The 27648-nt window shown below is 41.6% G+C and overlaps 1 protein-coding gene across 1 annotated transcript in view; it reads right to left on the reverse strand.

The window, feature by feature from the left end:
- arhgap35a (Rho GTPase activating protein 35a) overlaps nt 1–25695 on the reverse strand; it is a 61121-nt gene extending 35426 nt beyond the window's left edge. The window contains exon 1 of the mRNA XM_085380087.1: nt 25024–25695. The gene's annotated coding sequence lies outside the window, so the exon portion shown is untranslated. The remainder of the gene's footprint in view (nt 1–25023) is intronic.
- Nucleotides 25696–27648: the final 1953 nt, after the last annotated feature.

The following is a 27648-nucleotide window of genomic DNA, read 5'->3' on the forward strand; positions in this document are numbered from 1 at the left end:
GCTTGCTATGAGGGAACTTATGTCTGGAAATAGCGGTAAAAAAATATATTTTAACAATGTTCTTAAAGCATGGAATGATGTCACCAGATGTTTAGTTTTGTCCAGTTGGCAGTCAAAGTCAAAAGAACCACAGACGATTAATCTTCGTATGTTTTTTTAGGATTACAAGAACAACTATACAAACAGATTGTATAGATCACATTGGTTACATGTAAAAATGAGCATACTCCATACACCGACGAAAGCCACAGGAGGTTGCAGACAGCCCGGAAGAAATGCAGAGAACTTTAAGATGGTTATCGTAATGAGTTGCTATTGTTTACAGAAGGTCGCACTGGCCCGACACAAGACCATTATGACACACAGAAATGAACCAAAGGAACATGCTCCCGTCTCTTAAAATTGTCCATTCATAACAGCAGCGGGCCAGTATTCCTGCAGCCTCTGTACCTGACTGTGTTTCAAATGCAACACCACTCTCTATTAGTGCTGACGTCATTTGAGATAACGCTCACCTCACAAAAGATGCACAAATGCGCACATCCGCCAAGGCGTAACATCTTTAAGCCTTTCTAATCCTTGATGTGCGAGTACTCCCCCCCCCCTCTCAAACAAAGAAGGGGGCCACTTACACACACTCACCGTCTCACACACTCCATCTGTCTCTCCCTGAAGATGCTGGTCTGTCTACTGATGAGCGCAGGCAAGGTCATTAGTGTGACTGTTGTGTGAAGGTAAGGAGGGATTATTTTGCCACCGGCCACTCAACACACATCAGGGGACTTAAAGTTCTCTTTTTTCTTCCTCTTTATCTCTCTGTTTCTCTAGCAATCTCTCCAGCGTACTTTCTTTATTCCTTCCCTTCTTGTCTCCATGGGGATTTGCACAAAGAGAGCCGGGGAGGGGAGGGAGGAAGTAGGTGAGAAGGCGTGAGCCACTCAACAACTTTTTCTTTCCCCCCCCCTTCATACCGAGAGATAAGAGAAATATGTGTGAGCTGCGTGTGCAGAGCTTCGTCACACAAAGTGATCAAATGACCTTCAGTGAGCTCATTCATAAACTCAAGCTACAATAGCAGTGGGGTATGGCTAAACATCTAATAGTGATAAAATCTAGTGTGAAGGAGGGTGAAAAAAGGCCGGAAAGAAAGGAATAAACGAATTAAGCCCGCTAAAGACTTGTTTCTATTGCACTCTAGAGAGTTGCTGCCATGGTAGAAGAAAAGGTACAAAGGGAGAGAAAGCCCGATTTAGACTTCTATGGGAAATTTACACCGTAACTAGAAACCACGCTTACCCCTACGCTGTAACCTTCCCTGCCGTTCAGTTGTTGTGGGTTTTGTTGACCTGACGTCAGGTTGCAGCACAGGGTTACGGGGAGTTTCCGGTTAAGTTATGACGTAGATTTCCCGCTGAAGCATAATTTAGGCATAAGCAAGTCAGTGAAAGTGAAAGAATGCGAAAATGAAGAGCTGAGCCACAACCTGAACCGTTTTACAGCCAGAATCTTCCTCCTTCAATTTATAGACTACATTACTATTATAAGCTCCTATTGTACAATAATCTTTAAAATCCTTGTCGCACGCCAATGGCCACAAACTGCTCCTGGCCCCAGTCCCACAGTCCACTTCGATGTTTAGTTTTTCCAAGTGTGGCTCTTCCCTCAGTAGAAACAACCTACAATGGGAGCTAAATCAAGGACTTGACACAATCAGGGGAAAATGATAATGAATGAAAAGAACTAAATAAGTAGAATTTAAACACAAGCGATGTGGTGAGATACCGCGAGGTCCATTTAAAGTCAATCAGACATTGTCCAGACTGGTAAATATTGCCCCTTTTAAATAAATCCACCACACTGCTTATTAAACCCTATCCCTTCATCTCCCCATTAACTGGTCTGTCTGTCTGTTTGTTGGCTGTTCTACACAATGACATGTTTACCTCCAGTCAGATTCCCATTTAGATCCCCGAAGAAGCACAGGGAGGTGAGAGAGAGTGTGTGTGTGCACGCATCTAACAATAACAGAGAGGCTTGTTGTAATTTTGTCATTATCACCTGTACCACTAAATGCTTTTCATAATAAACAGCAAGGTGAGTTAGTTTAGCCTGACGCCTGTTTTTTTAGAGTATTATCACTTGAAATATAATGAACAAAATTGTCTGGATGATAAAAACAGTAGCTGTTTAATGGAATAATATGACAAGTATCCTGTACTCTAATATAGTAGGGCTGGCGCATACATATAGGTGTCAGATTATCCCACTACACATGTATCAAAGCTAGTTTTAGACCCGCAAAAATATTAAATGTGATTTTACCCAAGCAGAAAGATCTGCATCACAAGGAGGAAGGTGTGACTCTTTATCAGAGCTCAGAAGCTCTGCGTCCTCATTTGCAAACATCCACACTTTCCAAGATTACACTAGTAACATTTCCATCACAGCAGGATGGAAAGCAGAACAAATAATAACTGGAAAATGCTGTAAGCCAACCTTGATAGGGCATGAATCTCCAGTGATAAATAATCGTGCTGAACCTCATGAACAGCCAGTCTACAGTGAAACAACATACCACCACTGCACCCAGAGCGATGCCTGCCAGATGGGGAACGCAGCAATTTATGAACAGTCATGCTAGATTCGTTGACTCACCCAGAAATCAGACCACACAACCGGAGCACAGGTTCCTACATTGACTGTCTGCACATGAATCAGCATCCATGGAAATTATTGGTGAGGTTTATCAGTATAACAGCTCTGACTGCCTTATCATAAAGCATGTAAACTTTTTTTTTTTTTTGCATCCCACAACAACCTGTGTGCCACCCACTGAACACAAACCACAACTTGATTCATCTATACGCAGCAGAGAAGCTGGGGTTTATTATCTATAACCCTCCACGTAAGTGCGCACAATGATCATACTCTGGCCACTGCACTGAGATATGAGTTGTCTTTATACACACAAACCATGTGAACCATACAGCTAGTCTTCTGGAAGGCAAATTTATGGACACACACGTCACTGTATCATGAATGTGTCTGTAGGCAAATTATTCAGCTTCTGCTTTGACAGCATTTTCGCAGAGCTCACTTCTCACACACTGAGGACAAAAAAAGAAAATCTACATGCCGGCAGAGGAGACACCCTTTCATATTGATTCCAAACCAACTACACAGACGCTCACGTAATTATCCAGGCAAATGAAGAGAGAGAAGCCGTTTTTTCTGGTGTGTGTGTAGTCAGATGTACACATGGGTGAATGTCTAGATGTTCTACGCACAGCTTTAAGACATTAATCGAAAGTGTTAACGCATATTCTCACACATACAGCACGTAAACATCTTAACGCCCGTCTCGGATTGTTTCATTCAATCCACATTAACAACAACGCTCGCCCACACTGTCTCTCTGTGCACCAAACATGCAGCGCTTGCGGTATAATAGGAGAACACGCAGCATAAAGACAGCACAAAGGCAGCTGGACCTGACTAGTGACAACACTCCCATTCATCACCAGGCCCCTAGAGACTCCACATCCCTTCACAGTGCCAGCAGTCATCCAAGTACACACACAGGCACAGCGTACAACGGCCCATGTCAGCATCACACCCAATCGAATAGGGTTACGTGTGTGTGTGTGTGTGTGTGTGTGTGTGTGTGTGTGTGTGTGTGTGTGTGTGTGTGTGTATCCACATATATTATTCATCTGCATGCGAGCACATGAAAGTGTCTCTGCTAGCAAAGATAAGGGGCTTCTTTATTTCAGCCTTTCGCCTGTGTGTGAATGCATGCAAGCATGCATGCATGTTCTTCCAATTGTCTATTAAACAGACCATTTACAAAAGGGAGAAGTGGAAACATATAGAGATAACAAGAAAGGGGAGCAAAATGGGTTCTGGGACAAGGAACAACAAGATGAGGCAATAATAGAAAAATCACTTAATAGACAGAGGAATAAGAGAATATAGGAACAGGAAGGAAATGAAAGAGAAAGCGAGGCTTGGAGATGGCAAAGAGGGATTTTTATCATTTTACCGTATGCATCCTTGAATTTTTGCAGAGATTTGCAGGAATCAGTCAAGTACAGCCGAAGAAAACACAGTATATTTTGCCATCCTATCCTAGCCTACGCTACTAAGTATTCATCCACCCCATCAGCGCTAACAAGCCAATCCTGTCGGCACTCACAGTGAGCTTTATTTCATCTACAGCGCAGTCAGCTTCCACAAAACCAAACATGCATGCTGGCACAGGCACAATGAATTATACCCATACAAAAAACAAAAACAGGAAGAAAGACATGAAAGCAAAAAAATCATCCTTTTTCATACTGAAATGAAAAAAATAACACAAAATTTCTGGGCTCTCTTATCATCCACCATCTGTCTGCACCAGGATGAACAGTGTTGTCGTCAAATGGGCGGCAGGTGGAGAAGTGGGATGAGGTGCGGTAAGGGAACAGGTGTGGATTTGAAAGCACTGCTGAAGCTGCTCCACCTCCATATTCACAGGTGTATTTGTATCTGTAAAATAGCTGGTAGGAATGAGCAAGGATCACTAAGGAAAATATGGTGGGGCTAAAATTGTGAACCTTGGATAATTAAGCGTTTAACCCCGCCCCCAACTATTCATTCAAGCGGTTACAAAAACAACTATTGGCAATTGTAGGTACTACTTAATGTTAAAAATTCACCTGCAATAGGAAGTCATTTCATACAATTTATTACATTTCTGGGCAAATTATAGCCGGCTGCCAAACAGAATGTCTTTGTTAAACTTTCAAATAGATATCTCTTTCTAAACTTTATCACGGTAAGCACGCTGCAGAAGCGCAGCGCTATTTTGTACAAGTACTGCAACCACATTATTCGCCGGGGAATCTGGATCTTATATTTTTCATTTTTAAAAATGATTTAAATCATTCAGCTGATACAGCCTGGTCGCTCCTCTGTTGTGGTGCCATTTCACAGACCACGCCTATGACCAGTGCAACGATCAGAGCGTTCAACCCCAACTTATAAAGGATGCACAGCTGCAGGTCCCACGGGTTTATACAGATTTTGAATTTGTGCAGTCATTAAAGGTGAAACCTATGGAAAGAGACCCCTTTCCATATTTTACATGAAAAGCTATTAAAGGGACGCATGTATTAAAGTGGTGCAGTGCAGGGATTCGGGGATTTGTCATATTTGAGCACAAAATCTCAGTCTGCTTATGGGTGGAAACAAAAATGGCACGGCAACTGTATGAATAATAACGTGTATTCAAAGATACACACACTTCCACGGGCAGAAAGACACTCATAAGCGCACAAATACCCACAATAGAAAGTCGGTCAGTGAATGGGAGGAGGCAGGCAGACTAGCAGGTGCTGTGTTGGTGGAAGATATGGCTTCTGTCCACCTCAGCATTTCTAAACACTCAGTTATCTTCCCTCTCACAGGAGAAGTGGTCATTTCTTTATTCTTTTCTCCTCTGCATCACAATCCTTTCCTCATTTCTGCTTTTCCCCTTTGCTTCAGCCTTCTCTCCTGACTCATTTATCTACTCCCCACCTCTCTTTTTACATCCTTCCCTCATAGCCTTTATCTTTTTTCAGCATTTTCCTGCTTTTCCTTTTCCACTCCACCCTTCTCCTCTCCATCCCCTCCTTCCTCTGCTCCTTGTCGTCTGCTGCGCTCTCAGTGGAGCAGTCCATTCAGCAACAAAACAAAGCTGCCTACAGCATCACACACAGGCTAATCAAGCAAAACAGAATGCAGCAGCCCTGAGATCCACTCAACAGTACCATGATACCGGCCGGCAAAGAGACCAATTCAGGGGGAGGTAGAAGATGAGGTAAACCTGAAGGAGGATGCACAGGGACAATAACGTTAATGTCGTCTGTTACATTTTTACAGCTTATAAGAGCTGAAAGTAAATTCCATCCTAGAGGATTTGGCAGTGTTTGCCTTTGCTTCATCTAAATGAATGCAAATATACTCCAGCACCCGTAAGAGAGAGTGAAGAGAATGAGTTTGACAGTGCAAATGACCATGAGCATTATAGGTTAAGATGAGGTAAGATGAGGTGGGAAGGAGGGCTAAAGGAGGATATGGAGGAGAGGCAGAAAGATAATGGGGTGAAGAAAATTCTCTGACAGGTCATCGACAGTGAAGCAGAGCATTCATGACGATGATGAAACCCAACAATGGTCAGCTGCAATCTCCTCCTGGACAGAGGATGAGCGTTTGCAAGCTAGCACGGCAGCCACTCCTCTGTGGGAGGGTGTGTGGTGGTGGAGGGAACAACTGCTGTTCAGCTTCAGTAAAAATAAAGAAGCTGGTATTGCAAGATATGAAGATAGGAGAAATATGTAAACTTGCCAAAGCAGCGACTAGAGGCTGCATCAAAAGCTGATGTATTAACGAAGCCTATTTAAAGCTATGTGGATGGGTGGATGAGGGATCACTCACATAGCTACAGATAAATGTTCACATTTATTGAAGAGCAGACTCTTTTGCCATGGTGGGATTACGGAAGAGAAGTGTTGTCATTAACATGAAAACATCCTCTTTTTACTGGAGGGGGACAGAAAAACAAGGGCAGGCTGTTTGAAAATGCTGCACGGGTCGAAAATTAAAAGAAGCCACACCTGCCAAGCTCGCTCACTTTTCTATTTTTAGACAAAGCAACAATTACTGCCTCATTACATTTTCTGGTTTATGCACCTTGTCCTTTATGTACTTTATCACACATCTGTCAATTTAGATAAGAAGCTCGTTTGCATGGATAGGAATATAGAGTTCTTAGGCCCTGAACTGTCTTTAATATTCAGTATTTCTCAACGCAGAGGATACTATATTCACCATTTGTGTTTTATTACCATTCACAGTAGAATCTCACCAGCCTTGTAGCTGCTGTAAACTGTCACATTATCCCTCTCTCATCTTGACTTACTGCTACTAGGAAACCTATCCTGCAAAAGTACACCCAAAGGCTACTACACAGCTGATAGCTGCTACATGGAGAGAAATCAACAAATACTATAGAGTATGTAGCACATGTCAAAAACACATGTATGCATTTGCAAAACTTCCCTTCCAAGATGTAGACAGGACTAGCACAAGCTTGATAAACCACAAATAAGCCAGATGAAAACGCCTGACACTCTTCTAAAAACACCCTGCTGGGAGCGTTTGAGAGCACTCTGGAAGCTGTGATGCCTTAATTGCTACGATACAAAAATGTCTAAAGAAGAAATATGTTGCAAGTACCCGTTTCTACCTGAATGCTGCTTAACTGGTAGACCAACGGAACAAAATGAACAACGTGTTCCTCCAAGCATTATTTTTCATAACACAATTGCGGCAGTTTGGGGATGTCATTTGGTACAGACAGACCAGCAGCAGTAACTTCTCCTCGAATGCTGTTAAGTGCTTAGAAGTAGGGCCTAATAGTTGGTTGTGTACACTTTGTCCCACCCGTCCTTTACTGTGAGGCCAGGTAAAAAGTGATTGTAACAAGTTGTGCGTTCTACCCAGAGTTTAACTTTCTTTTAGGCCCGTGGAGGTGTTGACCTGTAAATGTTCAGCCATCCATTTGGATAGGAAAGACATGCAGTGCTCACCACGGAAAAGACACTCAGTGCTTCGTCACACTTCTGATGTTTTAGCATCTTGTAAAAATGCAGGATGGCGGCCTTAAAAAGAAAAAACAATGCTTTGGTGTATAGGCTTTTTAAAGTGCCAGGAACAGGAACGTTCCTTTGATGCGTTTTGAAGTCACAACTGGAGTCAACAAATTAGTTGGAAATTTTTGTGATTATCTATCCTAACAGTAGTCTAGGTGTAGATGGAAAGAAGAGCCACAAGACCGAGCTCAAAAAAAGAGCAGGCATCAGTGAAAACACATGACAGGGTAAAGCTGCTAAAGCAGCTTAAACAGTGTGCCGTACATGAGATTTGCCAATTGGATGTATAGAAAAAGTATCCGCTCAAACAACTCCAATGGATGGTTTGTGATATTGAAATATAAGTATATAAATGAATTTATGGGGGGTTAATATCCATTTATAATATTTCTTTCTGAGGTTCACCGTGTGACCTTTTTATTTCTTCTGAGCATATCCTGCTGATGCTAGATGGGAACAATTCGGTGCTCCAAAGAAACTATGCTGATGATGGGCAAGTTATTTGTGTTCAAGGTTTAAGGTTGTCCCGTAGGCAGAATGTTTGGGTGGGATTGAAGTGTTAAAAGGAAACAGTGGGATGGTAGGGAGGAAGAGAGAGCAGAGTGTGTTGTGAGGAGGAGGAGGAAGGACGATGGTAGGCAGCAGATAGGACGGCGCAGCGATGAGACGGAGAAGCACGGGTGATGGTGTGGAGCAGTGGAGAGTGTGATGGCAGGATGGGATTTGAGTCTTTTAACTTCATTAGTTCCGCCTCAGTCTGGGGTCTGTAGATTATGTCTAATTAAGCAGCTTAACATGGCTTAAAAAGCACCACACAGAAAGCACAAGAGCCTTATCTGTCAACCTGCTCAAACGATTCTCCGCTTCTCCTTTCATTCTCGTGGCAGGCTAACATAAATTCTCTTTGCATGGCCTTTATGCTAGAGAGATTAGAGGCTCCAACATCGGTGTGAGCTGGATAGCTAACAGCTGCAGTGATAGCAGTGTGGGCTGTGGAAACAGGGAGAGAGCTTGTGTGGTGAGGAGCGGGGAGACAGAGGGGCAGGCAGATGCTTCCTTTCAGACTGTGGGGAGAGACAGTCGATAAAAAGGGTGGGGTTCAGCGAACAGGAGTCATCCTGAGTCCTGTCATTCTAATCTGCGTTAGTACTCCAGTAAGAATTAAGCCAGTCTGCACACTATTAGGTGTAATAAGACATAACTACTACCCTGCAAGTGTAGTCCAGGCGACACCCTAATATTACAGGTGACTTGTTGCCTTACTGCAGTAAGGCAAAAAGAGCAACATTGCCTACAAAATGCACACTTATTACTTCTCTTTTGCTTTGAGAGCATAGATATGTTGGCTGCAACAGCCTTGTATAAAATAATATTCTATTTGTGGTAGCAGCTGTGAGCTGTAGGGTGGGTAGTTCAACTCTGGCTTCTTGACTGGCATAAAAGTTTAAATTAACAAAAAAAGTCAAAGCATAAAGCATAAAAATGTATATGATACACATTTTATCAACACACTTGTAAACTAACTAATTTGAAAATATAACATTTAGATGGACATACATATTTATAATATGGAGTTAATCTAATCTGGTTGCTCCCTAGCAGCGGCATATTGCCTGGTGTACTGCTCTTCTCCTCTCATTAGCTATAGCTTTTTCTTCCTGAGCCTGTCTTTGCATCTCCTCGGGACGAGCCCTTCGAGTCTTTCAAAATACTTTGCAAAATTAATCTGGACTGAAGGATCAAACATTCTGTGTTAAGGTCAAAGAATTAACGTTACTGTTATCCACTTTCACAAGCAGCAATACCGACTAGAAGCTATGGGCATAAACAATCCAGGTGTAGCTTAACATTAATATACACAATGCTCTGCAAAGGTCTTCTGCCACCTCTCATTTTATTTTATATTTTGCTTCCAAGGAATCAGACCTTCTTGCAATTTTTAAAAATGGCCTTGAACAACAGTTCTTTGGTCTTTTGGAAAGTTTTTTTCACTTATTTTCAGTCCAGTCTTTGTACCTTACCATTTTCACCAAATGGAGGAATGTTTTGCCAAAGCCTTATCAGAAATCGTTTCAGTGGAAGTGTGGATGTCAAAAAAGCCATTCTTCAGAAAAGAAAACAGGGTGAAAAGTCTAAAGTATGCCAAATTACACAAAAACTGGAAGGAAAATGAGTCCCAACAGGTTTTATAGAGTAATTCAAGGTTCAAGGTTCAAGGTTCTTTATTTGTCACATGAATTTAAATTTAATGAATTTAAATTGGAATTTTTTGGCTCAGATCATTGTCAATAAGTAGGGAGAAGTTCAGGAAAGAGTTACAACAGGTAGTCTGTAAAACACAGCAGAGGGTCTGTCATCATTTGAGGTTGGACTTCTGATTTTGATCCACCATGCAATACCATCTAGAAAGCATCAAATTGGCAACAGATTAATTTGCCAGATTCATAGAAATTTTCCCAAACACACTGGCAATGCAGTAAAAGCATACCTGGACAGAAGAAAATGTAACAGAAGAAATACTCCTGAAGACTACTTAAAGAAATCACAAGACAGCTGCCTAAGAAAGTTCAGGCTGTGTTGAAGAATAAATGTGATCATACTAAATATCGACTTACACACTCCCTTGAACTGTGAAAACTCTTTTTGCCTTATATTCTGAATTTGTGTGTGTTATTTCAATAATTCTGCACCTGTTTTCCATTTTGAACACCTGGATACCTATTGCTCAATACCGCTCCTGGAAGCAAAATATTTTAAAAAATATATGATATATATATATATATATATATATATATATATATATATGACAGGCAACTCAACACGTTTGCCCAGTACTGTACATATACTTTTATCATTACTGTTTCTTATATCCTTCCAGTCAGAGTAATATTGACTTGAATGCATTAGTTAAATCTGTAGACAGCTTCGGAATACTGCAACAACACTTAGTGTCTTGCGTTTTTCCATTTAGGAATTTAGCAGCCTTCTTCTTGATCATTGCCACCAAATTTATGTAAACTTTGGCCGAGTCAGGAGAAGTTCCAGGAGAAAATTGAGTAAATGATAAGAATTATTTATTGCAGCCATAATGCATCTGCAATGTTAACTGTGCTCTTGCCCTTATCTTGGACTCAACTGGTGACCGAGTATAATTGTTTGTGCAACAGCAATGTCCACACGTCAAGAAATGTGTGTTTACCCCCAACACAAAGACACCAAAGACAAATTCCTTCAGATGATTAGAGTTTTGGCGTTCCTTGTAAAGCGCTTATCTTGCCAATGATCAAAGCCAGTGTATGATTCAAAACTTCTACTTTAACCGCAAACACTCATAAAACAGTTACAAAACAGTGGGTTGGGTTATTGTGAATCATGTTTAGTGAAACACGTCATGCTAACAGTATAGCCAAAAAATAAATAAATAAATAAATCATCTCATCATAAAAGAGTTTTAAACATTCCAAAATTAAAACGTGCAGGTATGGCATTCTGTTCAAGAAATATTTGTAATGTATTTCTACTAATGGCAAAACATTGTATTATGTAAGGCTAAAAACCAGCACTAGCTGGTTAGGTAGTACTTTGTACCAAGATGGTATGAGTCACTGCAGCACACAGTTTCCCTTCCGTCTGACATAAGAGGAAAAAAAGAAGTATAAACAGTAAACAAAACAATGGCAGAAGCTCTTGGCAAGCGACAATTAGAAAGCAGGATGGCCATTTGTTTTTAGCCACAGCACAGACCATTATTCTTTCTAGCTGCACTTATGCTTCCTCGCTTATGACGTCACAGCCACCGGCATTAAGAGACACTGAGGCCTGGTCCCCAAAGCAAGCTGAGATCATGTAGCTTATCCTGCAGTGCATTTTGGATCATTTCTATGCTATGACAGTGTCTCTCAGTGTCTTTGACAGTGATTTAAGGACTCTCTGAGTGAGTATTAAAACACAAATAATGCACGTATAATGCTAAAGTGGCTTCAGTAGCTCAGAGATATTCAACAGAAACAACAGTGATCTCTCCCACGGCAGCATTTTCTACAAATCTCCCTTTTAAATTGAAATGTGCTCGCGTGTGGCGTCTCCACCTTTCACCATACCCCACCTGCAAATTGTCAAGACAGAGAATCATCACAGAAACTATGGTACTTTGTGACATCAGACATGCCTGGCTACCATATGTCACGGCAGAGCAGAAGAATGCTGGCAGTTTCACACAACTGAGGAGGAGTTAGACTGAGCTGTAACAAAACACAGGAGGTCACTTGGAGTTTGGCTTCGCTCAGCTTTTCATGCCAAGCAACATTCCCCACCTCAGGCAAGAGTGCACCCACACAGCAGGCTACAGGTAGACAAAAACACTCCCTTGTTTTTTTCAATATCCTTCTCCCTCCCTAATCTTCTTTATTCCTGTGATATCTTTTGTGGCACAGGTATGCAAACCTAAATCCATATGCATAAAACAGTTCCCCTCTAATCCGCAAACACCCTTCTTCAGGATGTACTGTATTATCTTGTGCAATTTCACACACACTGAGAGGCAAGATGGCTGCTCTCAAAACTGGCCCATCTTGTTAACACGCATGAACACACCAGGGAATAGGGGAAACTGTTCACAGGGACTGTAATGTGCCGATGTCAATGAGTAGCCTCGGAGCAAAACTCACAGTGCGTCTCTTTCTGACACCAGCTCATCTAATTCACTCCAGGTGTGAGGCCCATCGGCACAGAAAATCAGGCGTAATGTGCAGACGCACAAACAGGTGTGCATCGTGAGGTGTTCAAGTTTGGAAAAGTGAGAGGGAAAAGAAAAGAGGAGAAGGGAAGAGAAGAGAAGAAAAAACACAAAGTAGTGGACAACTGTGAAGGGAACAGGAGAGTTAGATGGTGATAAAAAGATAAAGTCAGAGCCTGACTGACGTACTGAAGAGAAAGAGTGTGGGACTTGGAATAGAGGGAGAGATGAAGAGAGAGCTGCTATCTGATAGAAGGGATTTGCCCTTCCCTGGAACAGTAATTTACTAAAGCCATTCTACAGAGACCCATCAGTGGCGATCTGCTGGCAGATTAGACGACAAAACCTCATCCCTCGCTTTCCCTCCAGCCAATCAGCGCCAGGCACCGAGCAGAGGGTAGAGGATGAAGGGAGGACAGTGAAGAGGAGGGGCAAAATTTCCTGTCACTGTTGAAATCGGGGAGGCCACAAACACAATGGTACTCACAACACATGCACGTAGAATACATACAGGAGATTGAATTGGGCTCAGAGCTGTTGTGATTGCATTTTACCATCCTCGGGATAGAGCAGGTAACACTGTTTGGTTGTAAGAGCTGGGGATTTGTCATTTATAATCAGTTTTATGCTCTTGTTTCCCCTGGACTCACTTTTCCTTTTTTGCAGTTCGTATCATGCCCCAAAGGCCCTCGAAGCATTCCGCTGCTGTATCAGTCCAGTCACTCGCCGTCCAGCGCTAACCTAGCGCTCTCCGACTGCCTCCTCCCCATCCCACTTCACATACACTGCAGAGGTTGTCAAGTGTGCCCCAGCTGTGCAAGCAGTGGGAACTGTTTACAATGGTACATCATCAGTGAGACCCAGGAGCCCCACACGCTAGCAGAGCTCTCACAACCACCGCTCAAGTGTTTAGCACATGATGTTAAATATTATACACCTACTGAACAAGTCAGTGACCCAGCATTAACGAATGCAAACTCTGTGTTTCTTGCAGCTGAAGTTTTCCCAGCTTTTCATGCAAACGTCTTTTACACCCTTGTAGCAAAAAACAAAGAAATTCTGAAAAAAATGAATGCAAAAGGCAGCAAAACTGCGATTTAAACTTAAATCTGGAAAACTGGTAGTGTGCCAAGTATTTCCAACAGCTCCAGCATACGTCTATGCACAAATGCTCCTCTTAGCAATAGACATCCTGTGTCTCCCTCTTTAGCACTGACGTGATCAAAACAAAACAAAAGGGAGCTGTTCCTTCCCCTCTCTACCATCACCGTTTCCCGTCTGGAGCTGCTGCCCAACCTCACAGGACCCCTAAAGACCCCTGAATTCCCTGAGGAAAGGGCTGACATCACCCACCCATGTCTCCTGTCAACTATAACCTCTGAAGGCACGACTGAAAGGAAGAGAGGAAAAGGCAAGGCCTTAAATGGAAGCTCAGCTTTGCAGTCTAAAAGCTGCATGTGAACAGTCAGAGTAGCAAAATTTCCTACAGCCTAAATCACGATGTTCAAACACCGGGAGACCTCAGACTGAGAGAAGGTGTATTTACAGAGTTGTGAAGCGAAAACTGAAAAGTTGTGGATGGGACTCTTACTGAAATAGGGTTGCTTAAGGTCTAACACTTGCTCATGTGGAACACCTCGAATCATTGTTTAAGGGCAGGTTAAACTAGTCTTGGGCCTAAACAAGAACTGCAATCAAAACATTAAAGAATCTGACATGTTACGTCAACTCCTAAGCTAATGGATATAATACACTTTGGATCTTCTCCTTGTACAATCATTCTCTTGTTATTTCAGGTTCCAAATCACTTCTTTGTGACTCTAGGTCTCTCTAAAGCACATGCATATTTTCACACACACACAAAGAGCAGGTGATAGAGCTGCTCGAGGAACTTTTTTGAATAATTTTTTTTTACTGTTTTTTTGTGGTGACAAAACTTCTTCTCAACATGACCCAAAACCTTTCTGGCTCTGTTTAAAATTATTAACTGCTACACTGCACCTTTGAGTAAATCAGGATTACACTGCTCGCCGTTTCTTTCTGTCACAAAAAGTGTTGTAACCCAAATGAGGAATGAGGCGTGACTTCAGTGAATATGGATTCAAGGAAATATAAGCTCAAGTCATGCTGAAACTACGCAGTTAGAGCTGGACCGTAATGGCGGGTGAAATAATAATAATTTAAAAAATAAACATTAAAATATTGTGCTCTAAAGAAAAAAGTCTTACTTAGAGTCATGTGGTATGTGCACAAAACTGTAGCACATGGTGTAAAACGCTATTGCGTAATGTAACAGATGCTGTTTCTATTCTGTTGTAGTCTTAAAGTCTCAACATGAACATACCACTAATGTTACCTTCTGGGTACCTTCATGCCTGTTGGCATGCCCACAAAGTACTTGCATAGATAGAGCATTTGTGAGCTGAAAATTGTAACTGTAAAAGTGCCCATCAGCGTTTGTAATGCTTAAAGTGTCACAGGTATGTTTTATGGAGGAAACAGAACTGAATCCACAATTGCTGGCGGATGAGCACGCCATTAGTCATTCAGAGTCGTTAGTGATTAACTGCTCGTGGTGTGGCTGCAGGACTTAAAGCATAAGAGCCTGCATGAATAAACATGAATAAACTGTTTTGGGTTTTTTGTGCAGGAGTAACGGTAGCTACACATAAGCTTGAGAAGCAACTTCACTCTTTGTTGGGATCGTCGTAAAATTGAGTTATAAGCCACAGAAAATTCACAAATACTGAAATACGATATTAATATGCTATGATATGATCCTTCATTTCTGCACTACATTGGAAACCTCAATTCAATTACACATTCACACAAACAGTGTTCTTAAAACGCCTTTTTAAACATTTAGTAAGTGTTAATCTTTAATTCATTGCTAAGGGCACATGTAAATGTCCTTTTACTAGTTGCGGTCTACACAGTGCATGGAAAAACAGTCGTGTGTGTGGCTCTGGCAAGGCTTAGCCAATTCAGGGAAAATGACTCAGTTAGGCTTGAACACTTGAAATGCAGGATCCACACCGACTAAACTACAAATGCAAAAGCCAGTTTCACTGTTGCACAAGATCTTAGAAATCTGAAACCCTTGAAATAGAAGCTAAATACCTGGTGTTTTTTCTTTAATGGATGCAATCGTTTGTAAATGCCGAATTTCAATTGCATTTGATTTGAAAGGTCACATACACCTGTGCAAATGACGACAATTAAGACATTCAGCCCAATCTAAATGCTGCATGTCTTCTTTTCAGTACACATGCATTATTCTCTCCTTTTCCCACTCAAATTCCAATGTCTTATATTCATCTTTTCCACCAAAAATATGTTTTGGGTTTTTTTGGGGGGGAAATTACATGGATTTAAGCTACAGGAAACCAACCCATCAACAATTCACAGCAACATTTTCCCACAAAGGTCTGCAGTGTCTTCTCCTTGGTGGATGTAAGCTGCGCTTTGGTGAGGCAATATTTCTCTCCGAATAACCTTCGAACCAAAAACAGCAACTTCGAAAAAGCAAAATGTTTACATTCTGCACCCGTGTTTTCTTTACCTTTATCATCACAACGGCCATGCAAGTCAGTAAAGCAACAAAGAAGATGCACGAGTTAAGTTTTCGGTTTGTAATGATTCACAAAAGTGAAAGGAGAAGTTTTCCTTTTAAAACCACTGCACTCCCTCGCTTCTATGATTCATAAAGTTAACGTCAGCAGGTTAATCTTAAACTAGAGGAATGATTTCACACTGCTGTTTCAAGCATAGTTTCACTTCAACTACACTTCGTTTATTCACTGTAAACTGACTTCAACATGGTTTGAAATTTTTGGGTAATTTGTGGGAAATTCCCCGCAACTCCCTCAGCTGATTCTAAAAAAAAAAAAAAAAAAAACAACCCACAATTTCAAATAACTGATGGGGAAGTGACACGGATTACTCCAGTTCTTGTCAGGAATGTTAGAAAATGGTGGATCAGGAGCTGCTGGAGCACTCCAACAGGAAATGAACTCTGACATAAGAGCTATGGACCTTGGGGCCTCGACTGCATCCTGGGAAATTATGGCACTGAGACGAGAAATGACCCATGTCACCACCAGGAAACCCCAACTCAGAAAAATCCATGTGCAATCCTCTAAAATGGCACAGTAGCTATATTAATGACTGTTAAGTGAGGGTGCTTTCAGAAGCACAAAGAGGAGTAAACACAAAAATAAACAACACCAAATCAGTATTGAGTTTGACTACTCTTTACTTTTAAACAGCGCTGTTTCTCCTTGGTATACATGTATGTAGCATTTAAAGGTTGCCGGGTCAATTTTTCCAAGTATCTTGGGAAACGTCAAGTTCTTCTGTGGTTAATCCTGTCTCAGTAGCTTTAGCCTCATCATGTAATCCTAAAGTAACTCCATGGTGTTGAGCTCCAGATACTGTGAGGCCTCCAACATAAGTGTCAATACTGAAAATCTGTAATTCTGTATGGTTGGGATTACAGTTTCACCCTTCTGATTAAATTTGGCACAGATAAATCAACTTCCTTTGCTGGGACTGCCTGACGGATGCATCTAAAATGTCTAGAAGTTTTAAAGAGTACTGCGCGTCAGGGTAGCCCTTCCGGAAATCCTCTAAATTAAAGAATTTCACGTGATTCATCACAGGGGTTTTTATTAAGCACACGCGTATGTGTGTTTGCCTAACAACAGTAACAATCAGAGTAGGACAGTCACAACCAGGTCAGCACAAAGTGTTGCAGACTGGTGGAAATCATGATCTGTCTTTAATGCAGACCAACCAACCAGCGTCACAACAAAGACAGCCAACAACAGAAAGAAAGGGAGTGGGCAGAAAGAAAGCACAGCCTGTGACGAGGACAGCATAACAGAGTGTCGGCCAGCCTAGGTTCCTTTTAAAAAAAGTGGTATGGCTGTGGGTTGAACCTAGAGAGAGCCTATTCACAGCTTTGTCTATATGCTGTAGCTGTGGGAACAAAACTCTCCACCGGAGCCACTGTCTGTGCTTCTCTTGTTGCTTTTTTTGATCTTTGCTATCATTTCTAACTTCTCCCCTTCGCAGTTCCCTTCTTTCCTGCTTAAACTCACTTTTCAAACAAACAATCTCATGTGACCTACGCACTGTATCATCCACATCGGACTACGCGCTCTTAGTTTTATTGGCGGCCTGTGCACACGGACATCAGTGTAGGCTGAAATCCCCAAATCCTTCCACTCTGTGAAGTCAAATACCTGAACAGACGGACACAAGCACGCTACAGTGGATCCCACTTTAGGTATGTCTCCTCTATTATTAAAATAAATATTCACTGACGCCGCCATCAGCCGTCACTTTCTGTTTAATGGCAGTTTTCCAAAGCGTGAGACAATAGCATGGGCATCATTAGATAAGTGGTGGCTGGATGACAGGCGGTGCCGCTGCGATCGATAACGGCAGGCACAGCCATCCGCGGGCTGAGCGGTGCTTACTCATCAGCCTCGGGCACGCATGAGCCCAGGCTTGGGCCAAAAACTGGGACAAAGCCAGATAAGGGATGTGGAGGTGTCAGGGGCCTACTGCCTGTGATAACAAATGGCTATGAAAAGCCACCTTATCTTCTCACCTTAAAGAGGATATGATGTCCGTTGTCACATAGCTGCCGAATGGCCAGAACCATGCTGACAGTTATGTTATGAGCGTGAGGAAAGGTCAGCTGCTGTTGCTCTCATTGCCTGTACATAAAGTAGTGTATATGTTTCTGTCCCCCACACAGTTTCATTGCCCTTATTACTCAAAACAACCAATTCTGAAACATTTTGAGTCGAGCTAGATCAAACACGAATACTAACCACTAACAGCCAGGTAATGATTTGCACATGTTAAAATGCCTTTGGCAAGATACAACTTCAGAATACCTAATCACAACATTGTAAAACATGTCCCCTCTCCAGATACAAGGTTTTTTTGTGCAGCCATGTATATGCAGGAGAGAGACAGCGTCAGCACGTATTCACGGTGGAGATGCCAAAGACCGCCACAGTGCTGGCCAGATCCCCCTGAAGTGGTATCTGAAGCAAATGTCTAGTGACAAGGTGGTGCCCTTCCTGTGTCCTTAACCGCGGCTCAGACGACCACTGCGCTGCTCTCCAAGGGCAAGAAAATCCAGTGATGGAGGGCGCCATGGGCACAGAAATAAACAAAAACATTTTGTGAAAACTAAAAAATAAATAAATAAATACAGGAGAGAAAAGAGGAAGCAAAGGAGCAGCGTAAGCAATCTACACAACTCATAAATGAAAAACTTCCAGTGGACCTCTTTTTGAGGCCTCTGGTTGTCTGGGTCTGCAAGCCCTTTCCCCCCCTCACTCTCCTCTCAACTCCTGTCCCTCTCCTTTTTCTCCAATGCTTATCAGTCTGTGATAAAAGCTGACAACCTTAATTAGAATATTTCCGAAACAGAACACTTCTCAGCCTCCCACTCTCCACCTCTCCTTTGTCTGAGCATCGCAGGTGTATGCCGACACCTCCAATAAAGATGTCAGACCTCCAGGCAGAAGCAGCTTGTAAGAGACGTCACAATAAACAAACATCAAGTCGGGATAATGCAAACTAAACATCATTGTCTAAGAGAACTAACAAACCTAAAGCAGGTGGTTTGTTTTTTTTGTTTTTTTTTGGGGGGGGGGGGTTGACCACACACAAATCTAAACCCAATTACAGCTTCACCATCTCATTTCCTACCTCTGCAAGGTCTCCTGTTTGTACACTGCCAAACACTAAAATAATTTCTGCACCACCAATTTCAACTAACCACCCAATCTAATTATTGCTAATAATGAGTTAAAATGAAATGAAAAGCAAACAGCTGAGGTGTGGATTCTAGTTATTGCTTTGTGTTTTGAGTTGCAATATTATGGCTGACAGAAAGAGCTTCCAGCCAGTCTTCACAGATAACAGCCCAACCTCAAAGTTTCTTTGAAATACACAAGTTGCTGTTACACAAACCTTTTCCCCCCTCCTTTCCCAGTGAATTTAATCCAATTGGTGATGCTCCGAGGGCTCCACCGCTAAACAATAAGACTGCAGAGAGAAACATGCCGTTAAAATGAAATGTTCGAAAAATCCAGCCCTCTAACGCTCTCTACTTTCACAAAAGATGGACATGCAACAAGTTGTATCAGAATACACAAAACTATTGCTTCACTTAAAAACATATAACACCCACAGCACATGCCACGACTTAGGACAGCAAGTACAAGCAGAAAGTTTTAAAACTCTTAAGCAAAAAAGATAACGCCTCTTGATGATATACTTAATAGTGAAAGTACAGTTTAGATCTTGTGATTATAGTTTAAGTAGCTTCCTTTAGCTGCTCCTTTATTTGCGAGGAGTCACCACAGCGGATGGATTGACATGTTTGCTTTGGCTGGATGCCCTTCCTGAAGCATCTCTCCCAGGGATTTGTGTCTCCTCCCAGCACTGAACCGGGGACCTTTCACATGTTAGGAGAATGTGTTAACCACCGCACCACACACCCACTTATACGGATTTTTCTTTTATCTCTTTCATCAAATGAGGTTACCACAACCTAAAAAAAAAAAAATTTCATTTACTTCTCAAGAACGTTTCAGACACTCCCTCTTGGGACTGTCCAGTGTAGACTAAACCTGACAAGCAGGTGCTGGCTGGTCGTCGCTTTTCATGATCATATTTGGTACAATCTGCAGTTGCTCTCGTCCAGCCTGCTTTAACACGACCACTAACATGATGACGTCAGACTCACATTGAAACAATAAGAACAACTGGAGTGAGCCAAGTCTGCAAAACAGCTCCAATTAATCAAAATGACTTTGTTTAACTTAAAAAAGACAGACAATCTTTCACTAAAATTATTTTATACTGAATATATGGATTAAATATTTAAGTTGGTAGATTTTTTTTTATAATACATGTACACATGCTACTGTCTTTGTGCTTGGAGCACTGACGTTTTAAGTACTACTGAATGAGGCTCAATTCTAATTTGGCTTTTCGGTAGTACTAGTTCAAAAGGAGGGTCTGTGTTAAGACTTGTCTACATCTCTCCAGAATAGTCATGACAGCTGATTGGTCAGGATTTGATTTTTTTTCTACTACCATACAGGATTTTTTCTAACAAACAGCCAATCTTTCTTCCCATTTTGCCACCATTCTTCCTTAAAAGAAGAACGAAACTGGCTCCATTGTTGCCACTTTCTAACTCCTACCCTCACCTTTGACCCTCAGCTCTCCTCTTCTCCACCCTATCCACTCCTTTTGGCCTTCCATCCCCATCCCCCTTGCATAAACACATGACCAGGCATCGTGAGTGGACTTCCTTCAGGAAATTCAGGACCACCACCGGGGGGAGAAGCTCCAGAAGAGAAAAAAAAAGTCAAACAATGACAAACACAGACTTCTCCTGCTCACTCCAGCCCAATTTTGGCTATAACGCATTAGGACTTGCGAATGAGATTAGGGCTAGGTCAGCACAACAGGTTAAGACAAAAATGAAAACCGAGTGTTGCTTTAGTGTGGGAAATGATTGTGAGCGTGCATGCATCCACAGATTGCAAACATGCTCAGAGTTATCCTTTAATACTTATGTAGGTGGATTTCAGAGCAGTTTTTGTTGCTTTTTTTTTTTTTTTTGAGTGAGAGAGGTTTCAAATGTCTACAGGCTTTCAACAGACCGTATAAACACTGACTCATCCAAAAACCATCAGAGGCCATTATACCCTTAACATGATAATCCAATGGAGCGTGTATTTATGCATGACAAATCTCTCATTTTAAGCTAGCACCCTGCACAGTCCACAAACCTCAGAGAACTTTAAGGATAAGAACCATGTTGGCAGTGTGTGTAGGTGGTGCAAACTTTGTGCGTGCAATCATAGAAGCAGAAGTCCAACCTATTGAACTCCGGGCAGTGGCCTCGTTTTATTGGCAGAGCCTCAATCATAACATCTTATCTACGACCATGCTGAGTCATGGAATTCAGCTGTGTCCAATAGCCAAGCAGCAGGGTTACTTATGGCTGCCATTGATTGGTTGATCCCTGAGCACAAAGCTGAAAGGGCACATACCAGGAACACAGCCTGAAGCAGAAACTGGCAGCAGTTTGTTCACACTTTGCTTTACTCAAACATCCTTGTAGCGGCCCCCCAACAAAAAACTGAAAACCCACTTTGTGGCATCACACTCTCACTTTTCCTCGTTCCTAAAGATCTCCCTTCATGTTCAGGCTCCACAGCTCTTGTCCTTCTGTTGTTTAATCGCATTTGCAAAAGAGAAAACACGGCCGTTCGTGTCCAGAGGTCACCATTCCTCTGTGGTCCTTGATGGTCTCAGTAATTTCAAACATTGTCAGCACTGTATTAATATTTTTTAAATATTAAAGTACCTCAATAGAACCGTACAGCCACCATTCAAACCACTGTTCATAACCATAGCCCTTATTTTTATCTAGAAATGTCCAACAATGCTGGATTTAACCCTAACCCTCCCTGCAGCTGTCAGACTGTACAATCAGAACTGCTGCCAACAAACATAGATGTTTACATCTGCGCTGTAACTGCAATAACCGATTCGCACTACAACCTGGTTTGCCTCTTATCTGTAGTTATTTTTATTTAATTTAATAACTGTACAGTACTCTGTTTATAGTAACTATTGTCCTTAATGTAAATATGCAATAAAAATTGTGTACGTTTCTGTTCTGTGTCCTGTATACTGTTTGTTTGTGTCTTTCTGGCTGCTGTTGAACCAAATTTCCCCTTGTGGGACAATTAAAGGATTATTCTATTCTATTCTATTTGTGTTGAACTTAAAATTCTCAGATCACTAATTTGTTGAAAAGGGCCAGTGAATAGAAATATTAGTAATACTTTCTAATCTTTTTGTTCCCTCAAAACAGGGTCATTTCCCTCGTACATAAATTGGTCAATCAGGGTACAGAGCTAAACTGGCTCTGGAACAGAACAGGGTCACAGTACAGAGGCCTTTATATCAGCCTGTGCCCATCTGCAAATCTGTAATGAGCAAGAGAGCCGAAACAGAGGGGAGAGAAGAGAACCTCAGTTCAACTGAGGCAGGCACACTTTCTAATGGAAATTCAGATACAATCATCCCAGAATGCACTTCTCTCTGCCTAATAATCAGCCACTAGAACAAGGCAGTCATTGAGAGGAGAGTGACTGTAATCTGGTCTACCAAACTCCAAAGCTGCCCGCTATAATTAGCTCCTTTCTCCATCAAACACAGACTTACAGTGACTCGCAAGCAACCCTCTCTTGTAATACAAGAGGAAAGAGATTTAGCGAATGACGCGTTTTCTGATGAGTAGGAAAAATTTTTCCATGCTTGGCAGGTGGAGTAACTTCACTCTGACAGGTATGCAAGCAGTAAAACTGGAGCAGGTGCAAGTCCACCATTTAATTCAGCCAGCACAGTAGAAATCTAAGAGTCTGGGTCGACACTGCAAAGCGGCCCGTGCTGTGCTACAAGCCCGAGACACTTTCGCCCTATTGAAATAAACTAATCACTACTTAGCTTAGTGAATTAAGTAATGTTTCACACTACAGGGCTCAGGTAATTTCTAATTACCTTTCCTCGTTTTTTTCCCCCCCTGGTCCACTGTTGAGAAAACAAGTGAGCTGACATCTTAGATTTGCTGTAAGGAGTAAGTGTTCCTATGCTGCTTCTATTACAAAGCATGAAAAACCCTGGATTTATCTGTTCACATAATATGGGACAGAACAGTGTCCTCATCAAAGGATGCATTCTCATCTCTGGCCTACATGCTGACAAACAAAGCCTGTTCTCCTCTAATCTCGGGAACATGTTCAAGCCCAGGACTCACAACATGATCCCAGAGACAGACTGACAGGGGTGAGTGGGTATGCTGGTAGCTAGCCTGCTGCCTGGGCAAATGGCACAGCTATTAGGGGAAGAAGATGCTTCCTGGAGAGGTGTGACTGCACTGCAAAGGGCCCAATCAAGCACAGAACAGAAGTGCTGACAGCTGCTAATGCATTTACCTGAGCGCAAAGAGACCGTCTTACCAAGAAAACTTTGCATACGAGTCTGTGTGCATTTCCTCCTTAGTATGGTCTTCCTGACAAGGCTGATTAAGATCAAAGGGAGGAAAACTCATCAAAAAGCACATATTCAAGCACAGCCAGTAAATGTGTGCTTCAACCTACTTGCTTGAAAAGGATGCACGATACCAAAGGCACATACCCATTATCAAGGTTCCTGTTTTAAAATGTCTCCTTTAACTGGCAATGACACAGCAGCACAGACCAAACCAATGGATACTCTGTTTTAAGGCAACGTCATAAAGCTACACAGAGATCTCATGCTTTAAAATCAGCCATTGTCAGTCTTTAATATAGAAGGATCACTCTTTGAATTAAAAGCACTAAAGTCCAGTGGAAGGACTCCCCCCCCCCCAAAAAAAAAAAAAAAAAAAAAAAAACAGAAAGAAAGAAAGAAAGAAAGAAAGAAAGAAAGAAAAGGGGGTGGCGGCTTCCAGGGCAGTGACCACTTTGCTGCAGGATTAGGCTGTGACACACTGGTGACTAGTCCTGGCATAAAAATAGATTAATAATGTTAACTGTCTCCATTAGGTCACCCTAACCAGCCTAGAACTTAAAGGACAAAGGAGTGGACATTCCACATTCAGTGAGCCAACATAAATATCCTCACCTGAGAAATAACTTGAAAGGTTTTAAATATTTTCTAGGAAGAACACAGCCTTTTGTGTTACAGGTTGGGTAAAGGAAATGAGGAAGTTAGTACAGGTACCCTCAGGCATTAGCCAGCTATATCAAGTAGCCAGCCCTGTGCAGCTTTGGCATTTACAAAGTTAATGATACATTCAATAAAGGTTAAAATATATTTTCATGAAGAAAACGTGGTATATTAAGACCTTAAACACGACTTAAATGTACGAAATTACAATAAACAAAGCTTTTTAAAACATTAAAAGTCTATTTTTTAAAGCAGAGCATAGTAAGAAATAAACTGAACATGCAAACATGCTGTGACACAACTGTTTAACAATCTTCAGCCTCTCCCAAACATCCTATCTGCTCTAACCCGATTTCAAGTCCTGTTTGCCCCTTACGTTCAGACATAGCCTGGAGTTTCTCCAGGTCTGACAGACCAATGCATTCCAGGTGTTGTTGTCCAAACAATTGTAAGGTTTGGACAGGATCCATTTTTAAGACCCCCACCCCCCTCAGTCCCTTTCTCCTATATAAACGTCCCATTTAAACAAGCACACGTTAACCCCTAACCTGCATAAGAACGCCTTTTATTTTAATACACACTCGTATCATCACGCAGTCATTATGATTACTATTAACGGGCTTCAAATCAAGCCAGCCCCCGTGGAGGGGAGGGGGACTGGGGTTAACTCCCAGTTTCTTGTTACTCGCAGCACTTCACTGCAACCCAAGCTGCAATGTTAGGAGAAGTAAAATCAGGTGAACGCCTTAAAATGCCTTTTGCCAATACTAGTTAGGTCTAAAAACTGCTTATTCACACTGACTCACACACACAATCGTGGCCGAAAAGCTACAGTCTACCTACCATATCATTCCCGTTTCTGTCCTGCTCTTGTCCGCTCCTTTCTTCCTCTCCGTGCTCCTCTGCGACCCGCAGCCGGGGAAATACTTTAAAAACCAGACAAAAACACTCCCTACAAGCTCTCACATCGATTATTTTCCGCCTTTTCAGTAAACAGGCTGTCTGTCCATTGCTTCCCACATAGGGTGTTCACTTACATCAGTCTGAAGTTTTCAGACACGAGATACATAGATGGTTTGTCTTTTCTCCCAGTCTGGAAAAAAAATACAAGTAAATTCTAGTAAGGAAAAGGGCAGGGAAAAAAAATCCTGCTCAACTTCAGTTTTTTTCACCACGGCTGGAAACGTCTTGCGAGGAGGAGAAAAGGGGGGCCGGCGTTGGAAAGCGCTGTTTCGGTGTGTTTTCCCTTCTTGGTTCACCACCACGTTGTTTTGACCAATTATTATTTCCTTTGTTGTGTCAAAAATTTATAAAAAAAAGAGTCCACAGGAAACGCGACCGCAAGGATCAGCCTTCATTTACAGAAAAAGCGCCGCTGTTGGAAGAGTACAACAGTTCGTACGAAAGCCTTGTGTGTGTGTGTGTTTTTTTTCCCTTTCTGATGTTAAGCCCCTTGCAGGATAAATGTGTGACGTTGTGTTTAAGTCTATGTTTTTTCCCCAGCTTCCCAGTAATGGCGGCATGCTCTTCACAGAGAGACACTCTCGCCCAGCGGTAAATATACACAATTACAACAAACGCAGACTGTTTATGATACGCTGCTCACCGCCACACTATTAAGGCGTAGCTAATGGTGACTAGTAAGCCGAGACCAACAGTGAATTTATTTGAAATGAACCATCATAATACTCTTCCATACGTGTGTATATTTAAACTAAAAAAAATAGTTGACGTATAACATGCTGAATACATTAAAGAGATATTCGAAACAACAAAAAACACACGCACACAAAGGGTGACTATGCTTTAGCTAGCAACCAGCTACTTCTAGTTACTTTAACCATTTCTGTTACTTTCTAGTTTCATTTCTTTATAGCCCTTTCTTTTATTTTAAATTGAAGAACAGCAAACTAGCTCCGTTGTCCAACATGGACTTATTTGTGAGTTGTATCAAAGTGGGGTTAATGTCTTTAATGTCTCATTTTGGATTACTGTTAAACATGAAACGGTTATTTATTTTTTCTACGCATAAAAAGGAAATGTGTTTATATTATCATGACTGTGATTAATTTATTTTATTTTGGCCCATCTGCGTTCATGGCCCCACGGCTCCCATACCACTTCCTTGCAAAACTGACCACCATTTCCCTGGACAGATTCAAGCATTAGTTATACAACACTGTGCAAAGGTCTTGAATAACCCATTCGTTTCTTTATATTTTGCCAGGAAAATGGAAATAGGTTCAGCGATTTATTGAAACATCTGTAAGGATATGTGGAAATACAGTATATAAGTATATATAAGTACAGTATATAAGGCAAAAACAAAGTTTGTACTATTCTAATGAGTGACGTCAGTAGAGTTCCCATATGTGTTTTTTAAATTTAGGTATCCTTTGACTGCGCTGGAAGTGTGTTTGAGGTTTGACTCTATATTTTTGTATTCAGGATTTCATCAGTTCCCATCAGATCCCTCACACCACTGCTGCTGAACTGCAGACCCAAACCATGACAAACACTCTACCATGTTTTGCTGATACTCTAGACACTCCCTGTTTTACCCCTGCCCTGATCTCCTCTACACACACTGATGATGATGATTTCAACTGAGAAAAACTTCAAATGTGGATTCGTCACTCCTGTTGCCACTGATATTTTCTTCTTGTTCCCTTTCCTTAGGAATGGCTTCTTGACAGCCACCTTAAGAAGAGAGGAACTAATTACAAAATGATTTGATTGTGACAGACTGCTAGTAACAAAAGTGTCTAAAGAAACAAATTTAATTAGTCTCTAATTTTTCTGATATCTGTTATGTGTAGAAAACCAGGTGTGGTTCATCTTTTGAGTTAGGTTCCTTTTTTATGGTTGAATCATTCATAGGTCAATACTAGGTGGTTCACTTAGCATTGATCATTGGCTGAGGGCTTTTGCACAGAACTGTTGCTTAATAGTTTTAAATAGTTAATGGCTGAATCATTTGTGAAAGATTTGTTGTGCATTCATCCAAGGACTCCCACCTAAACTGTTATTGAACAGCAGAGAGAGGAAATGTTTAATGCCTTTCCTGAGAAAAAATAATCATCTTAAAGGTTAGTCCTAATTATAAGTGTTGTTCGCTGAGTTATGTGCTTGTCAAGAGTTATTGTGAAGTGTTTTCTACTTTGATTAAAGCCATTTTAAAAATTAAGGCAGAGAGTTGAGATACATTGGAGAAATATCTGCAGTGTTGTACAAGACAACAGCCTGTACTAAGAGCTCAAACAGATGTTTAGTGTCTAGCAGTGAGACCCTCTCTTGAAATTCTTTCTCTCTCCCCCTGTTAGTCCTTCCTTGAACTCTCAAGAACATGCAATTCCGATCTGGTAATCTAAACTCTGTGTGATATGAAAACAAATAGTTTGTGTGGCCGTAGAACTCAATTTATTGTTTTGAACTGGAATTTGGCACTTTAGGGGATATTTAAGACTA

This window comes from Rhamphochromis longiceps, linkage group LG14 (assembly GCF_057381845.1).
Source record: "Rhamphochromis longiceps isolate RC_006_pf linkage group LG14, R_longiceps_female_GT1.1, whole genome shotgun sequence".
Classification (NCBI taxonomy): domain Eukaryota; kingdom Metazoa; phylum Chordata; class Actinopteri; order Cichliformes; family Cichlidae; genus Rhamphochromis; species Rhamphochromis longiceps.